Below are 19,906 nucleotides of genomic sequence, written 5' to 3'. Positions count from 1 at the left end.
GACACTGGCTGGATAATTACCTGTCTGGACTATTACAAAGATAGAGTGCTGGCCTTGAGTATCAGAAAACCTGGCTTTGGATCCCACTTCAGACATTATTATTATTATTATTAATCTGTGTGATTGTAGACGAGTCACTTAACTTATCAAAGACTCAGTTTCTTAATCTGTAAAATGGGGAGAATACTACTTTGGAAATAGATCATTAATATTCTTTTTTTTTAAGCAGGATAGAGAATTCTACCTACCTCACAGGGCTGTCATGAAGAAAGTGTTTTGTCATTCTTAGAGCTGTATAAAAATGAGTTGTTATTCTTGTTCAGCCATGGATTCTAGGAGATGACCTCTCACATCCCTTCCAGTTCTGACTCTGTGGGAGGCTGAAAAGCCACACGAGAACACCAGCCCACTTAACAGGTAAGGTTAATCGGGGAGAGACAGTACTCAGGATAGGCCTGAGAAGACTCCAAAGGGACATTTTGACCATTTCACGTTTTTTCCCAGAGTCGGCCCTGGTTGGGAGTTCTTACCTTGCTTCTCCAAGAATCTGCTGTGTGTGAAATCTGGCCAGCCTGCAAATCTCTGTGCCTCACAGAGCTGATGATGTTTGCAGCCCCCGGTCTCTGTGAGAAAAGGAAGACTAGCACTCCTCAGAGAGCACAGGCACTGAGGACAAAGGCAACAATCGGCTTAGAGCTGTTAATTAGCGATGGAGGCTTCACCTGGCTAATTGCCAGGCCCTTGGGAAAGTCCCTCCCTGTTGTGCTTTTAACAAAAGGATGAACTGAAAGCTCATCTCCTTGGTGTTTTCATACCATAGCCCTGTATTTTATTCTCTCCTAGCATATGCTTTCTTTATCTTTATTCCTGGACCTGGAGCCAGGAAGAGTTAAGTTCAAATCTAGCTTCAGACCCTTGCTGGCTATATGACCCTGATCAAGTCACATAACCTCTACCTCAGTTTCCCCATCTGCAAAATGGAGATGATAATAACAACTACACACACACACCCAGAGTTGTAAAGATCAAATGAGATAATATTTGTAAATTGCTTAGTAAACCTTAAAGTGCTGTCTAAATTATTGTTATTATTATTATTGTTATGTTTTACCTAAGGCTTTTGTTATCCTGCTATTTTGAATCCAGCACAAAATTCCTGTTCCTTTGTCTGTGTAATTTCTTGTACCATTACAGAAAGTGTACATCTGGTACACAGTCTGATATATAATAGCATGCCCTTCTAACTTTAGATGCTAGGAGAGTTGCAGCCAAAGTACTCTGGGAAATCTTGATAAGGAAAAGAACACTTTTAGTTGGGGGTAGGGGGAAGGAAAACCCAGGAATGTGAAGGAGGCCCCTTAGCTGAGCCTTGAAGGAAGAGGAAGATGTTCACAGGTGGAGATGAGGAGGGAGGACACTGTAGGTACTGTCTAGGTATGGTCTATACTATAAGGAGGCGGGAGAGGTGAGTATATTGAATTCACGTGACAGCAATCCAATTTGGCTAGTACATAGGCGTTTAAGTGGGAATAATGTTGTGTAGCTATATTCAGGAGCCTAGAACATCTGTTGTTGTTGTTCAGTCATGTCTGACTCTTTGTGATCCCATTTGGGGTTTTCTTGGTGAAGATACTGCCATTTCCCTCTCCAGCTCATTTTACAGATGAGGAACTGAGGCAAACAGGGTTAAGTGACTCGCCCAGGGTCACACAACTACTAGTAGGAAGCTGGATTTGAACTCCCGATGGATCTTCTTGCCTCCACAATATCCATTGCATCACCTAACTGCCCAGACCGTCTTCTGGCCCCTAATCTATTTGAAACTATTACTAATGAACCCGTATTTTCCTCTAAATATCCCAACCGATCAAAATTAATCACATGGCATTTTAACAATTAAAAAAAGAATACTTAATTAAAATAGAATGCAAGGTAAGTGTTAAGAAATTGAAAGAGACAGCAAGCACAAAAGTGTTGTAGTAGAGGGGAAAGACTTGGGGATTCTGTGTTCAGATCCCAGAGTTTTTGTGATCTTAGGTCAGTCTACCTCTAAGGGCCTCAGTTTTCTTTTCTCTAAAATAAAGAGGTTCCCATTCTCAGTCTATGATCCACTCTCTCATTCATTTTCCGAGGTTACCTTAGACCTCTCAGACCTCCAGGCACAGAGAAAGGTGTATGAATTCATAGTTTTGTGGATTTTGAGCTAGGAGAGACCTTAGATCATTTAGTCCAACAGTCCAAACTCAAATAGAAACAGAAGCCACTAAACTGTATGTAAAAATCCCTGAGGGCCACATATTGACTTAAACAAACACATTAATATTATTTATGTTTTATTGTATTTTGTTAACTATTTCCCAGTTACATTTTAATCTGGTTTGGGCAACCCTTAGGAGTGTTGTGAGCCCCATAAGGCCTCAGGCAGATTGTGTGACACTTCTAATTTAGTCTGACCTTTGCTTTTTACAAATGAGGAGACCAGAAAAGTTGAAAAATCGAGAACCGGAAGGGTTCTTAGAGGCCATCGCACCCAACCCTTTCATTTAATGAGAAACTGAGGCCAAAAGAGGTTACACAAGCAGTAAATATCAGACCTGGGGCTTGAACCTGCGACCTCAAGGTCTTCCTGTGTCGCTGCCCTGCTCCCTGTGGACAATTTTGCCACTTCTCAATTTAACTCTTCTGTCTCCCCAGCACAAAAGAAGGAAGATGCCTCAGTCATTCACTAGAGATAGTGGAGAACCACCTGGAATCGCTAGGACAACTCCCCCTCTTTCCACGGCTTCTCCACTTGTCTGGTTTACTGAACGACTTCGGGTTCAGGGCAGACACCTGGTCATCCACGGCCCCTCCTGACAGTTTGCCTTTCTTCAGATGCTGTTGTCCAGTTGCTTCCCTTCCAAATTCTGACTTTCTCCTATGTCCCTGCTGCAAACTTCCCATGTCCCATCTCTGTCACATCCAGCCTCTCACGGAACACAAGAGTTTCTCCTTGCTGGTCTAACATAAGCTCTGAGGAAACTGTCCCAACTCCCAGTTGGCACCCTTGGGGTCATGGAGGCTACAACTAGTGACTATTCCTGCTCTGAAGCGCTTTGTAGCCAAAGAGGGATGGGAGTAGGGAAGAGACCTAGGCTAAGGCCAAGGCACCTTCCTCCCCCATCTAGATTCCCTCCCCAAACATTTCCTTCTCAGGGGCAGCTCACTTTCCTCTCCATCTCCTATTCTGACTAATTCATGACCTCATATAAGCTCTAGAGGGTATGTCCAAGTCCCTCAGTCAATTAGGACAGATTTCCTGTCACCTTAGGGACATACCCAGAACGTGTTCTCACTAAGTGAACAATCAAGGCACATTCTCACCTGATCAGTGTACCAGGGTATAGGTGGTTGTTGTTCCATCTCGAAGAGGGCCAATGACATCCCAAGGGTGATGTCTTAACTTGTGCCAGAATGAGATTTAAGTGAGGCAGAGCTGTGCAAAGTCATAACCCTCACTCTCTCCTCCAGAATCATCAAAGTCCAGGGGCAAGACAAAAGTCAAGACAGCTGGCAATGGCCCAGGATACAGGGGGATGGCCTTTCTAAATTAAGGTCTTTCCCAGGCCTCAGTTTGTCTAGGTTAGGGTGATTGGATTGATGGACTCTATCACCCTCCCAATTACATTAGGTTAAAAGGAGGGCAGAAGAAATCTCCATTACCCTAGAAAGGTGAAAAGTCTTATTTTCCTATAACCAAAAGGCCTCCTCACCTCTCAGTGGAAAGCTCAGGTGCAAGAAAGGACACAGATGAGTAAGTATTCCTAGTACCCTTTTGGCATTAGGGGAGTGCTTGGACAATCGGAATAACCCCAAATCCAAGCTACAGTCTACATTCTCATCATTACTATCCAAATCTGGTTAATAGGTATGTACTGTTTATTAAACAATGAAGACTTTGGCACACAACAAGCTCTATGTCCCTGAGATTAAGATTTTTATATATGCCAAATGAGCATGCCAGGCAGTCTGATGCTTCATTATGGCACAGAGATCACTGGGGTTTTTGAAAGTTGCACCAGCAGAGCATGAAACTTTGGCAGATTCTGCTGGGCTGGAAGGGCTTCAGGTGTAGAGAGAGCTGTAACTAGGGCAGGGTGACTGGGGTTCTGTCCAAGGACACTGAAATTTAAAAAGGTACCAAAAACATTTAACACATGCACTCCAGCAGCATAGAAACCATTTTAACAAAAATTTTTCCACTCAGTCAACTAAATTTGACTTATTTCTTTTATTTTGTTCACAACATGAATTTCAAAGTTGGTTTGAGGGTGCAAGTAGCTACTTGCCTCAGGCGTGATTCTTTTTGCTTGCCCCAATTGCCAACTAATGGCGCTGAGCACAGACCCAACAATGGATTGTCTATTGTCCCAGAACCAATCCAGCTACCGAACAGAGAATCATTAACAGCAAGTCAGTTACTAGGTGATGAATTCTTTGGCCATGGCAACCCATGAAACTGCTTATTAAGATCTATATGTACAACCTTTTGTGCTGAATGTTATTTTAACAAGTGAAAAAGATGTGACTGCTACTCTATGGAAACAACATAGAGAAACTGTCTCTCACCCACACACACACACACACACACATACACACACAAGACTAATTAGTTTGCAAAACAGTAGGACATAAAAAGTGTGGTATAGTGGAAAGAATGTTAGATTTGGAGAAGTCCTGGGTTCAAATACTAACTGCCATTTACTATGGAGTAAAAACATGATCTTAACTAGCCATTTAACTGTCTGAGTTTTGGTTTTGTTGCTGTTTGGGGCTGGTGGGAACCCCGAAGTGTCAGGGTACAGTGTGGTTTGCAACTGGAATGAATTGATGCACTCAAACCATCTTCCAGTCAGCAGCAAAGTTTATTGTAATGTCAATAGCAGCCAGCAGGATTCCTAGTGAACCTGCAACCTAATGGAGGTGAGACTGATGCTTATACACAAAAAGGACCATGAAAGGATTGTCAAGCAAGCCAATTAAGTGATGTGGGCTGGGGTAGGCCAGTTGCCTCAGGCTGAGGTACCAGTGATCTGGGCTGCTGAAATGTATGGGAAAATTCAAGGACTAGATCGCTTTCAAAGACATGGTCTTTTCCTTTTAAGGGTCCAGATCCCATCACCCCGTCAGCTTCCTTTCTAGCTCCAACGTGCCATTGTAAACTGGGTAGAATCAGTGACTTTTAAGCCTTGTGCCACAGCCCACTCATCACATTATAGAAATTGGCTGAATTCAACTTAACAAAAATTGTTAAACACATCTAGAGCACTGGGAACTGAGAAGATTGTCTTCTTGACAAAAACCCTTCGGAATACTCCGTGGCCAGGCCAACTGTCTGTGTGTCTGTGTAATAGGCAGAGACCCCAGAGGTAGCTGATAATAAGAATGACAACAATAACAATTGGAGTTTATCTAAGCATTTAAGGTTTGCAAAGCATTTTATATAATCTCATTGTATTCTCCCAACAACCTATAAATATTATTATCCCTATTTTATAGGTAAGGAAATGAGGCCTAGACAGGTCAAATGACTTTTCCAGGGTCACAGTTAATATTTATCAGAAGTGGTTTTCTGTAAAAAGAATTGCAATAGAGGCAGCTAGGTGGCATAGTGGATAGAGCAACTGCCCTGGAGTCAGAAGAACCTGAGTTCAAATCCAGCCTCAGATGCTTCCTAGCTATGTGACCCTGGGCAAGTCACGTAACCTTAATTGTTCCCCCCCCCAAAAAAAACAACTATAATGATAGTTAGCTTTTATATAGTACTTTAAAGTTTGCAGAGAACCTTACAAGTAATATCTCATTTGATCCTCACAACAACCCTGGGAGGTGGGTGCTATTATTATCCCCATTTTTACAGATGAGGAAACTGAAGTAGGCAGTGGTTAAGTGACTTGCCCAAGGTCACATAGCTAGTAAAAGGGACTGGATTTGAACTCAGGTCTTCCTGACTTCAGGCCCAGAGTTCTATCTACTGAGCCACCCAGCTGCCAAGGTCTCTTTCCAGATTTCAAGGCCAATACAAAATCACATCGCAGCCTCTAATTTAAACCCACAGAATATTATTTTTAAAATTGTTAAAAGTATAGTTTCAACCTTGAGATACCATGATAGAAGACGTGGTTTTTAGTCCTGAGTTCTGTAACTAACTAGCTCTGTGACCCTGGGCGAGGGATTTCACCTCTCCAAAAAGGAGGTTGGGCTACCTCAACTCTCATGTTGCCTTCCACCTACTCCGTGTACATCTTATATTTGCATAGTTACTCAGATGTTGTCTCTCTCATAAGAATGTAAGACCCTTGAGGACAGGAACAGCAGCTTTTGCCCTTCTTTGTATCACTAATACTTAGCACAGTGCCTTAGAAAGAGCTTGATAAATGTTTGTTGACTGATCAACGGACTCAAAAATTCTGAGTTTCACCGATTTTCCCTCCACCCTTCTACTTTCCAGTGGCGTTTCCCTAAACAGCAAAGCGTGGGTAGCGAAATAGAGAATGAGGAGTGACCCTAGATAATATCTAGATGGCAGAGTTCCTGCCCCACCCCGCCCTTAGCCCTGGAGAAGTTAGCTGGTGTACAAAGGAGAAAAATAGAGGCAGCTAGCATGCAAAGGGAGTAGAAAGTTGGGCTTGGAGTTGGGAAGATCTGAGTTTGAATTCTGCCTCACACACTTAATTGTGTGACCCTGAACAAGTGACTTAACCTTTCTCAGCCTCTGTTTCACCATCTGCAAATCAGGGGTGATAATAGCATCTATGCTACTAGGTTATTGTGAGGATAAAATGAGGTACTATTTGTAAAGTGCTTTGCAAACCTTAAAGTTCTATATAAATGCTAGCTATTGCTATATCTATTATCTATTAATATTGTATATTACCTATTGGATGTTAGGCTATTAATTTATTATTGTTATTGTATACCTTCCTCAAGGGAAGGAATCCAGGTGGTATGGAGCCAGTTCCCAGCTTTGAGCCAATTATTCCTAATCCCAAGAGATGTCACTATCTCTACCTGTGCTCAAGGAGTTATGAAAATACTGTCTTCCTTTCAAGGCTTCAGAAAAAATAAAAGAGACAGTTTTTGTCTCTTTTATCAGAATAGTATCTTCCTTAGAAATTCTAGGTGCCAACACATTAGCCCTGATTCCTAGGGCTGATTCTTAGTGAGCAACTCATGGCCCCCAGAGCTGAACCACTCCTTCTTACAATCTGCCCTGTGAGAGAAGTCCCCTCTTGCCCTGGGCTAGATTATGTGGGCATCAAGTCTCGCAGCCTAACAGGAAAGGTTTCTGGATCTATACTGAAAAACACAAGGGTTGCTTTGTCTAGTGAATCAGAACCTGGAAGGGAGACTTCCCCCCTTCAAGTCAAACTGAGGCAGAATTCTTTTATCACCGAGACCGAAAAACACAGCCTGTAGGAAATCGGGGCTGCACTTCTTTGGCCTACTTATATAATTGGCTCTCCTTGAAAAAAAAAATCCTCTTGTAATGGAGGTAAAGACAGACGGGGACCAGGAAACCAGTCCCCCCTAAACTCAATAAAGTAGCTTCTTTGCTGAAGTCTTAGAGCAAGAGTTTTTAACTGGGGTCCACAGACCCAGGTAATCCATGAGTATGGTTGAGGAAAAAAATTACAACTTCATTTTCACTAACCTCTAACTAAAATTTGATTAAAATTTCCCTCCTCTTATGAATTTTTAGAAAAGTATTTTGAAAAGGGTCAATGGGCTTCACTAGTCTGCAAAAGGGGGTTATGACACAAAATTGTTAAGAATTTCTGCCCTATAGGCATAGATCAAAATCTCACACCATATACCAAAATAAAGTCAAAATAGGTTCATGATTTAGATATAAAGGCTGATACTATAAGCAAACTGGGAGAGCAAGGAATAGTTTACCTATCAGATCTATGGAGAACAGAAGAATTCATGACCAAACAGGAGATAGAGAACATTACGAAAAGCAAAATGGATAACTGATTACATTAACTGGAAAAGTTTTTTTTTCTTTTTTTTTCTTTTAACATGTGTTTTTAAAACTTTGGGTTACAAATTTTCTCCCTTCCTTCCTCCCCATCCACCCTCATTGAAAAGGCAAGCATCTTGATACAGACTATAGATGTGTAGTCATGCAAAACACTTCCATGTGAAAAACTAAGTATATTTCCCTTCATCCTATCCTACCCCCCATTTATTCTATCTTTTGACCCTGTCCCTCCTCAGAAGTATTTGCTTTTGATTATCCCCTCCCTCAATCTGCCCTTCCCTCTATTGACCCCCTGCTCTCTTATCCCCTTCCCCCTTTATTTTCCCGTAGGGTAAGATAGATTTCCATATGCCATTGTGTATGTTATTCCCTCCTTAAGCCAAATCCTATAAGAATAAGATTCACTCATTCCCTCTCACCTTCCCCCACTTCCCCTCTACTGTAAAAGCCTTTTCTTGTCTGTTTTATGTGAGACAATTTACCCCATTCTACCTCTTCCTTTCTCCTTATCCCAGTATAATCCTCTCTTACCCCTTAATTTTATTTTCCAGATATCACCCCTTCATCTTCAACTCACCCTGTGCCCTCTATCTATCTATCTATACATATATATAATTTTTTCCCTCCCACTACCCTAATACTGACAAAGGACTCATGAGTTACAAGTATCATCTTTCCCTGCAGGAATGTAAACAGTTCAACTTTAATAAGTCTCTTATGATTTCTCTTTTCTGTTTACCTCTTCCATATTTCACTTGAGTCTTTTATTTGAAGGTCAAATTTTCTATTCAGCTCTGGTCTTTTCCACAGGAATGCTTGAAAGTCCCCTATTTCATTGAATGACCACTTTTTACCCTGAAGGATTATACTCAGTTTTGCTGCGTAGGTGATTCTAGGTTGTAGTCCTAGCTCCTTTGCCCTCTGGAATATCATACTCCATGCCTTCCTGATCCTTAATGTAGAAGCTGCTAAATCTTGTGTTATCCTGATTGTGTTTCCACAATACTTGAATTGTTTCCTTCTGGCTGCTTGCAATATTTCCTCCTTGACCTGGGAATTCTGGAATTTGGCTACAATATTCCTAGGAGTTTTACTTTGGGGATCTCTTTCAGGAGGAGATTGGTGGATTCTTTCCATTTCTGTTTTGCCCTCTGGTTCTAAAATATCAGGGCAGTTTTCCTTGATAATTTCTTGAAAGATGATGTCTAGGCTCTTTTTTTTGGTCATGGCTTTCAGATAGTCCAATAATTTTTAAGTTCTGTCTTCTGGATCTATTTTCCAGGTTAGTTGTTTCTACAATGAGATATTTCACATTCTCTCCTATTTTTTCATTCCTTTGGATTAGTGTTACAGTGCCTTGATTTCTCAAATTGTTACTAGCTTCCAATTTCTCCATTCTAGTTTTTAAGGAAGTATTTTCTTCAGTAAGCTTTTGGACTTCCTTTTCCATTTGACCAATTTTGCTTTTTAGGGCATTCTTCTCCTCATTGGCTTTTTGGACCTCTTTTGCCATTTGGGTTAAGCTATTTTTTTAAGTGTTATTTTCTTCAGTATTTTTTTGGGTCTCCTTTAGCATCACTCTCAGTTTTTCCTCTACTTCTCTTACTTGCTTCTCGAAATCCTTTTTGAGCTCTTCCATGGCCTGGGACCAATTCATATTTTTCTTGGAGGCTTTGCATATAGGAACTTTGGCTTCGTTGTCTTCTTCTGGTTGTATGTTTTGATCTTCTTTGTCAAAGTAAGATAATATAGTCTGACTCTTTTTGCACTGCTTGCTCATGATCTCAACCAATTACTTGAGTTATAAACTCTTGGTTAAGATAGGAGTCTGTTTCCAGTGTGGAGAATGTACTGCCCCAAGCTTCAGGGGTTTCGTGCAGCTGTTTTCAGAGATACTTCTAGGGACCTGTAAATTTTCAGCTCTTCCAAGGTGGTATGATCAAGGGAGAGGTGTTTACTCCTTTCCTGGCCTGTGCTCTAGTCTATGAGAACTCTTTTCTTACTTGGAAGTGTGAGGAGGGTTTCCTCTCCACAGCCACTACAAGCTCCACCACACCAGTGCTCTTCCTCACCATAGGATCGCCACCCAGAACTGTGACCCAGATCCAAGCATGGGCAAAGGAAGAGATTCCTGCCTCAGCACTGGCAAAGAGATCCCTGCAATCCCCCTCTGATCAGCAACTCGGCTCCCCCTCAGTCTGTGGGCCGGAAGCTCAGGAGGCAGCTGCCACGCTCAGGACTTGTGGCTGAGACTTAGCTTCTCTTTCACTGCAGACACAGACTTTTCCCACTGACCTTCCAAATTGTCTTTGGCGTTTGTGGGTTGAGAAGTCTGGAAATTGCCACAGTTGCCGCAATTCAGTCTTCTGAGGCCTGCTCCAGGATCGCTGTTGCCTGCGCGCCCATGCCAAACTGCGTTCCTCTCCCCACCTGGCACAATATACCTTTCTGATCAACCATCTAGGCTGTCTTTGGCGGAAATTTGTTTCACTCTGTCTTTTTGTGGGTTCTGCTGTTTTAGAATTTGTTTAGAGCCATAGGTATTTGGAGGAGTTTGGTGGAGAACTCAAGCAAGCCACTGCTTTTACTGCACCATCTTGGCTCCAACCCCCAAACTGAAAAGTTTTTGCACAAACAAGGCCAATGCAACTAAGATTAGAAGGAAGGTAGAAAATTGGGAAAGAATTTTTACAACCAGTCTCTCTGATAAGGGCCTCATTTCTAAAATATATAGAGAATTAAGTCAAATTTATAAGAATACAAGCCATTCCCCAATTGATAAGTGGTCAAAGGATATGAACAGACAGTTCTCAGATGAAGAAATTAAAGCCATCTATAGTCATATGAAAAAATGCTCTAAATCACTATTGATTAGAGAAATGCAAACCAAAACAACTCTGAGGTACCACATCATACCTATCAGAATGGCCAACATGACAAAACAGGAAAATGATAAATGTTGGAGAAGATGCGGGAAAATTGGAACACTAATTCATTGTTGGTAGAGTTGTGAAATGATCCAACCATTGTGGAGAGCAATTTGGAACTATGCCCAAAGGGCTATAAAAATGTGCATACCCTTTGACCCAGCAATAGCACTCCTAGGGCTATATCCCAAGAGATTATACAGATGGGAAAAGGACCCACATGTACAAAAATATTCATAGCAGCTCTTTTTGTGGTGGCAAAGAATTGGAAATTGAGAGGATGCCCATCAATTGGGGAATGGCTGAGCAAGTTGTGGTATATGAATGTGATGGAATACTATTGTGCTATAAGAAATGATGAACAGGCTGACTTCAGAAAAACCTGGAAAGACTTGTATGGTCTGATGCTGAGTGAAGTGAGCAGAACCAGGAGAACATTGTACACACTCACAGCCATGTTGTGCAATGACTAATATTGATGAAGTTAACCCTTCTCAGCAATACAAGGATCTAAGACATCTCCAAAGGCCTAGAGATGGAAAATGCTATCCACATCCAAAGAAAGAACTATGGAAGTTGAATTTTTTTTTTCTCTGCTGTTGAGTTTTGTTTCCTCTTTCTGGTGGTTCCTCCTATTGGTTCTAATTTTTACTCACATCACTGATGTGAAAATATGTTTAATAGGAATGTATATGTATAGCCTATATCAGATTGTGTGCCGTCTTGCGGAGGGTGGTGGGGAGGAAGGGGGAGAAAAATTTTAAACTCAAAAGCATATAAAAGTAATTGTTGGCAAATCAAAATAAATTAATAAAAAAAATGTTTTTAAATAAAAAAAATTTAAAAAAAAAAGAATTCCTGCCCTAGAGGAAAGGTCATGTTAAAATGTAAGCTTCTAGTGGACAGAGATCCTAGATCTAGAAATGGAAAAGATCTTAGAGGCCATTTAGCCCAGTCCCCTCATATTATGGTTAAGGAAACTGAGGCCCAGGGAAAGTCATGACTTACCTACAGTCACATATCAAAGGTGAGATTTGAACCCAGGTCGTCTGACTCTAGAATCAGTAAGTAGTCTTTCCACTGCTTCCTATTTTCCCTTCTTTGTTATGTGTTGTCAGAAGTAAGTTGGTAGGGTGAATTACAGTGTCTATGATAGTTCTCCTTACATCCAAAGGGCAGAACCAGCAACTGAGAAGGGTAGAAGTAGCAGAGATGCAGACTTTACCTCAATGCATGAAAAAGACTTCCTAAGGTTTAGAGATAGGCAAATGTGAAATGGGCAATCCTCTTGAAGGAAGTAAGTGCCCTGTCACTGGAGGTATTGAAAGAAAGGCTGTGTGATCCCTTTTGTGTTCCAGTAGAGATTTTTGTTCTGGTATGACTTAGATTAAATTGACTCTCAGGTCTCTTCCGACTTTGATATTGTGTTATTCTATCTTTTATTGGCTTTGGTGCCCAGTAAAGCAATAGGGTTGCTTAGTAAATCAAGAAAGGAGAAGCGGAACAAAATTAGAATGCAGAGATTATATCTTGAACAAGGCTATAACTAGCCACTTTGGTGTGAAGTGCCGAAAGTACCAATGCAGCACAAATTAACTTCTAAAGACAAATGTGGTATGGGAGGTGGGGTAGAGAGACTGCAGAGCTCAGATCATAAGATCCAAGATGGGAAGACCTTGGACAAGGGTAGCTTTGGTATGGACAGTTCTTTGGAAGAACTACTGTGAAGGAGGGAGTGTTGAGGTTTAGAGGTTTAGGGGTATTGGGACCCCAAAATCACAACACGCAGGATCTGCCAGAATGAATTCCACCCAAGCCTTCTTTCAGCCAAATACAAGGTTTATTAGAACATATGTTATATTAGTCAGACTCTTTTTTTCTTTTTTAATTTTTTAGGCAATTGGAGTGAAGTGACTTGCCCAGGGTCACACAGCTAGTAAGTGTCAAATGTTGAACTCAGGTCCTCCTGACTTCAGAACCAGTGCTCTATCCATTGGACCACCTAGCTGTCCCTTGGCCAGACTCTTAAGGAATCTAAGCGTCTGTATCCCTATTGCAAGCAGGCCAGATTTTAAGAATCTTTGACTAGATTATAAGAATCTGAGCACTTTAAGGAGGACAAGATTCACCTTATACACAGAAAGACTGTGGGAGGGATCTAGAAGTGGCCAAATAGTTTGGGGGGACTGGAGGAGGGGTCTAAGGAGGATCTGGAGTGGGGAGTGACCAGTAAGCTAGAGTGAACAGAACACCAGGGACCTGGACCACGGGGCCAAGGGAGAACTGAGTCTAGATAGGATTAAGAATGGGAAGTGCCAGGGGCAATCAGGAGGTAACTGAATTGGGAGACTGGGCAAGGTAGTTCAATGAAAGGCCAGTTGAGAGGATTACAGCCTCAGGCAAATGCCAGGGATTTGAGAAAGTCCAAGGATTTTTCTTGTTGGGGTCCAGATCCCAAAGACATGGTCTTTCCCTTTCAGGGGTTCAGATCCCATCCTCATCATTCCCCTCAAACAAATGGGACCCAAATTCTTTTGGGTTAAGGGGGCAAAGGTCTTGGCTTCTGAAACTGCTTATTGCTGGCAAGAGGCATAGAGCTGTCTCTGCCTTGAGAGGGTCCCAAAGAGGTTGACTGGAACTGAGCACAGGCTGCATCCAGGGGTCAATGGGGGGGACATTGGCTGTGCCTGATGTTTGCTAGCAACTGTAGGTGAATGGCCTGCAGTCTGGAAGACACAAAGCTGACAGAAAGACTGCAGGGCTCAAATATAGGGAGAAGTAAAAGTGTAAGAGCCCCATTAAAATCATTTACGTTTGACCAGCAGGATTATCTGATATTGTTACTTTTTCAAAAGTTTAAGTAACACTTTTGCAGTTACAAGTTTTCTACCCCCAGGTTCAATAGGTACACAAATGAATTTGCCAAGAGACTGACTTTCACTTCAATTATCGCTGAAATTCTCTTTCCCAAACCAAACTGAAGATGTTTCTGATTTAATTTCAGTTGTTTGGGGTTATTGAATGACTACACATTCAGGTCAAAACAGGCAGATCTCACACACTTGCATTGATCTTTTACTGACCACTTGCTCTCATTATAGAAATTTGCTATAAAAGGATAAAGCAAGGACAAGATTTAGGGCTCAAATATGACAGGATAAAATATCCTTAGCTCTGTTTGGATTCAGGTAATTCAGTTTCACAACCATGCGGAATCAAATCCACCTCATAGCCAGACTCAGGAATAGTCAGGTGGGTAACATTCCCTTTCAGAGGAACATAATGGGGAAACTGAGCCGGGAGGATTCCATCCTAGACTGAGGCTAAAATTGTCCTCTCAGCTTTTCCCAATGCTGACTTCTCACTAGTATCCCATTCTGAGTAGCTTGTGGCATTTCTCTCAGATGGTAGATTATTGATTATTGATGGATTATTATGATCCATCAGACAACTCAAAATAAAACCCTATGAGCTTTTACCTCAAACAACAAGTTTCACTAATCACAGCTTAGGAAAACCTTTTCCAGGATTTACATCTCAAATTTAAATTTGTCCTAGTGTAAAAAGCCAATTGTTAGAGATTATTTCTATATACTTGCAAATTCTCAGGAAGCCATAACCCAAACAAGTTTTTTGGCAAGTTTACGCATTAAAATAACCAACAATAACCAAATTGCTTTAGTGGCAATCAAATTATGAAAAGTTGCTTGACATAACTGATACAAAAAGTTTACCAATTTGAAACTTGAAACAAAACCATTATCAATCAGGTGACTTCAATTTTGTTAAATGCATTTCCAAATTACTTTACACAGAAAATCAATATCTCATTATTAACAGTTAAACTTTAAAAGAGGCAGGACTGCATGTTTAAAAGAGCATGCTTACCCAAGTTCAGAGGCTAGTTTCTTTACCTAGAGCCACCTCGTTCCCTCTCTCCCTACTGCTGCTGGGGGTTGAGGTGGGGGTGGGGGTGGAGCAGGATGTGCTGAACCTGGGTGATGCTTCCAGGCAAAGGTTGCCCCAGGGCCCAAGGCCATTGCCAATGGGGCCCATGCTGTAGCTGCTACCCCTCCTCCCTCCTTCCTTTCACCAAGTGGGGGAGGGTGAATTCGAAGGAGAGAGGGAAAGGGTGAAACTCTCTTCTCCTATGAGAGGGGTGAACAAAGATACCATCTTGAACTCAAGGGAAGGGAGTGGGAGAAGGGAGTGACCAGAGCTGTAAGGAGATGTTTCAAAACTCCTTAATGATTGATCACAAAACCTCCAGAATCTCCTAAGACGTTTTCAACTGTTATAACTTTTTCCTGTAGCCTCCCATGAAGGAGGATCCAGGGGTGTAGAGGGAAGGGAGTAAGTAAGCCTCAGGGAACCAAAAAGCACCGGCAGTTTTCCCAATTCCCTAGCACCGAGAGAATTAACAGAATTGGGCATACACCTCCAGATAGGGCATCTGTCCTTGTCCTCTATGCTGCAGAAGGTATATTCAGGTCCATGGCCTTCAGTTGAACTGGAGGACCGACAGTGTGAAAGCGTCAGGCTGAATGCGAGACAGCCTCGTAACTGTTTACCCAAAAAGCACCTCCAAGCCTTCCTAGGTGCTTGGAGAGTGACCCCCAACTGCAGGACAAGAAAGAAGAGGGGGAAGGCTTACATACCTTTCAGTCTTGGCTGAAGAAGAGCTTGGGGTTAGGCAGCTTCCCCATACAGGCCACCAAAATGTTGAGATTTAGGGGTACTGACACCCCAAAATCACAACATTCAGTCCTGCCTCAATGAATTCGACTCAAGCCTTCTTTCAGCCAAAGACAAGGTTTATCAAAGATCTACCATATTGGCCAGACTCTTGAGGAATCTGAACATTTGTGAGCTATTGGCTAGGTTCTTAAGGAATCTGAGCACCTTAATGGAGACAAGATGGACCTCATATACAGAAAGCCTATGGGAGGGATTTAGGAAGGATCTTGACAGAAGTGACTAGGAGGGAGAGAATGGAGTCTAGATAGGGTCAAGGGTGAGAAGTAGCCAGAGGCCATCGGGAGGTAATAGACAATGAAGAGCTGGGCCAGGTTAAGGGTAACAGAGTTGATAGGGGATATAATCTCAGAGGACCACTAGAGATTTCCTTGATCAAGTGGGAGAATTCAAGGAGAATCTCATAGACAAATGCGACCAAAACTCTTTTTGGGGTAAGGAGCAAAGGTCTCAGCTTGAGCTTGTACCCCATCATTAGCAGGGTGAGATGGGCCAGAAGGCATTCATCTGGAATCTAGATTGGGGATGAATAGAACACAGCAACTCATAGCTGTCTATTTTAATTCATTACCTAGCTGACTTAATCCAAAATTCAGTTGTTTTTAATCTGCTGAAAAAGTACAAATGCTGTCAGCACCCTTTCAGTTTTGGTGCTCTGAGGCAAAGCTCCAGTTCCCCGATCTTAGTTACAACCCTGGTCTTGGCTATCCCTCAGTATCTAGCCTGATGTCATGGTCCTCTTCGAGACTGAAGGACAAAGAATAACCACAGCAGTCAAGTGATAGATTCATGCTCATTGGAAGGGAGGAGGTGGGAAAGAATAGGCAGAAACATACTTTAGAGGAGAGGAGATGTGAATATTGCCCTGATGAAACTTTATCTAATAGGTGCCCCCATATGCTAGGAATGTAGACACCATATCTTCAAGGGTTAGCTGCTGAATGGAAAAATGTCAAACTTGTGACATTTAATCCTGCCTTCATCTTTTAAGCCGTTTCTGAGTGTTTCAGTTTCCTTCTCTCTACAGTCAGAATGAATGATGGAATGTGATGAACTCCTCAAGAATGTGGACTTGACCTCAATGAATGACAGACTCTTTTCCCCTCCTCAGAGAATTGGAATGTCTTGGGGGGATGGGGGGATGGGGAGAGAGGTCATTGTCCTTTCATCTGACTGGTTTTCTTGGATAAAAAAAGCTAGGGTGACTGGGAAGGATGAAAAGAGGAGTGAGGGAGGATTAGATTAAAAACCAAGTTAAAAATTAATTTGGTAAAAATAAGCTACAGCTAACACTTGCTCTCCATCCTTGTACTTCATTTCACTTCTGAAGGCAGAGGTATGTCCCTCCCCAAACTTACCTATTTCACCCTCACTCTAAATTCACAACTTCAAGTGATCCTTGCAACCTTCCTCTCGTCCGACATATACAATCAGTTGCCAAGTTTTGTTGATTTTACCTTCGCATCTTTCATTTTGATCTCCTCTTTGATGGGGTTGGAATCTGAGCCCCAGAAAGGAAAAACTCTGGCCCCAGAACATTTCCCACCCTTGGTAATTCTATTACCTCATGGACTCTGTACTTTCCCACATGGCCAAATCTCTGGTGGCTATGGTCCCATCAACTGGTCTTTCATTGTGGCTACACCCAATCTCCCCGCTATTGTCTTGCCTCCCTATGGCCCCAGGCCACTTCCCACCCTTGGTCCCACCTAGGCTCCATTTCCCACCCTTGGGATTTCTATTACCTCATGGACTACTTGGCCACTCTCCCATGGTCTTTCTGTATATAAGGTCTATCTTGTCTCCATTAAGATGCTCAGATTTTTACAATCTAGCCAAGGCTTAGATTCTTATAATCTAAACACTACTTACCCATGTTCAGACTACTTAAGAGTCTGCCCAATATGACGAATGTTCTAATAAACCTTGTCTTTGGCTGAAAGAAGGCTTGGGTCGAATTTTTTCAGGCAGGACCCATGTGTTGTGATTTTGGGGTCCCAGCACCCTGGAACCCCTAAACCGCATCACTCTTCACTCCCTGGGCCACCAAGTGTAAGTCCTCATCACCTCTCACCTGGACTATTGCAGTCACCTCTTCATTCTCTAAGTTTCCAGTTTCAACCTTCTCCAAACTAGCCTCCACATAACACAAAATAATCTAGATAAGACTTAAGTATGACTTTGTGACTACCCTCCTTAAATAAAAAATCTTCAGTGGCTCCCTATTCCCTATAAAATAAAAGACAATATCCTCGGTCTAGTATTTAAGGCACTTGATAATCTTGCTCTAACCTCCTTTTCAACACACACATACAACAACAACACATTACTCTACTTTTCAGCCAAACGAGGCTACCAGTTATCCACCAGACTTTATGTCCATCTACCACCTCTGAGCATTTGCCCAAGTCTTTCCTAGGATATACTCCTCTATCATCTCAGCCCTTCATAAGTTTCCTACTAGATTCAGCTCAGCTACAATCCCAAAGCCTTCCCTGATCCTTCATTTGTTAAATTTCTCCTCCTCCCCAAATTACTTTGTATATAATTTTCTGGGTTTTTATTTTATTCTTCTGCTATAATATAAGCTCTTTGAGGTCAAGAAATATTTTTTCTTTTTTCTTTTTGTACTTCCAGCACCTAATATGATGCCTTTTATTTGGTCACCACTTAATGTTTGTTGCACTGAATTGAATTGAATTGAACTTTCCAGTATTTCTAATAATGTTTTTACTAGTCTCCATATAGACCTGCATAGCTTGAAGCCCCTTCTCTGACTCCTAGCTTGCTGTCCCATCTTAGCCACTTGGATTTATCATTTCTATAAGTGAATTTAGTGTCTGACTTAGCACAGTCTTTGGTTAAACACACTGAAATTTTAGAGGTGTGCTAAAAAATGTTTAACAATTGGCTTTCTGAGAAAAAATGTAGGGGGCAACTAGGTAGCATAGTGGATAAAGTGCCAGCCCTAGAGTCAAGAGGACCTGAGTTCGAATTTGGCCTTAGACACTTACTAGCTAGCTGTGTGACCCTAGGCAAGTCACTTAACCCCCATTGCCTCCAAAATTAAAATTAAAAAAAGAAAAATGTAGGGGGACACACTTTAAAATTTAATCTACATTAACATTTTTCCCCATCACTTTTTTAAGTCAATAATCAACGAAACAATGAATCAAACTCTGATTTGTAGCTTTTGCCAATTTCCAGGGTATAAATGCTTATGCTGAAAATTGAACAATCAGCAGTCTGGAGATGATTCAAGCAAGCTTCAGCTCACATCTGCTTTAGACTCCTTTTTCCTGAAAAGAGATTTCCCTTTAGGCCCACTAATTAATTGCTTTAATCACCTTATAGGTCACAAGTATATAACCTAGAATCATCAAGTAACAGATGTATCTTGCACATGGTTCTTTGGTAAACAGGTGTAGAACCCTGTTTCTAGGTCTCAGGTTCTTGAAAACGCTCCAGCCTGATCCCTGCAGAATTAAACTTTAAACTTCTAGTCAAATCTTCCTGGCTAATCACAGCTCCAAACCTTCTAAGTCCAAAGAAACTCTAGAGACCCAAAAAAACTCTAAAGAGACTGGAGTTCTCCTATATTTTGCTCTCACCAATTCCACCTTGCCCCTTATGCAGGCACAGGGCATTGATATCCACCAATGAGGAAAGAGTCTCATAGACCTGAGTCACATTAAGAAATAATAGTCCTCTGGGTCTAAAAACTTCTTCCCAGACTTCTCAGTCTGTTTTGTGGGATTTTCATCTGGATCACACCTCCTAACTATGGGTGTCCTCCAAGGCTCTGTCTTGGGCTCTCTTCTCTTATCTCTCCATACTATTTTGCTTGGTGATCTAATCCAGGGCTTCTTAAACTATGGGTCACAACCCCATATGGGGTTGCAAAAAATTTGGCAACAGTAAAAGGTTTCTGAAGGCACAACAACCAAAAATTAATTCAAAATCAAACACATAATGAATCTAAGGCTGTGCTTGCCAGCTTTTAGAAAAAAATCTAACCCCACCCAACCCTTAAATATCTTACAAAACATAAGCAACCAAAAATTATATAAAGCCGTTATTAACCACTTTGACTTTGATCATTGCCAATAAATAATAATAATAATAATGATAATAAAACAGGGACTCCCAACCGATCCATGCAGAGATTTCAAGATGGTGGTGTGAACTTAGATGGGAA

This window comes from Vombatus ursinus, unplaced genomic scaffold (genome assembly GCF_900497805.2).
Source record: "Vombatus ursinus unplaced genomic scaffold, bare-nosed wombat genome assembly UNPS02014841.1, whole genome shotgun sequence".
In the NCBI taxonomy this organism is placed as follows: Eukaryota; Metazoa; Chordata; class Mammalia; order Diprotodontia; family Vombatidae; genus Vombatus; species Vombatus ursinus.
The sequence above is the reverse complement of the archived record's forward strand: the minus strand, read 5'-3'. Positions refer to the sequence as shown.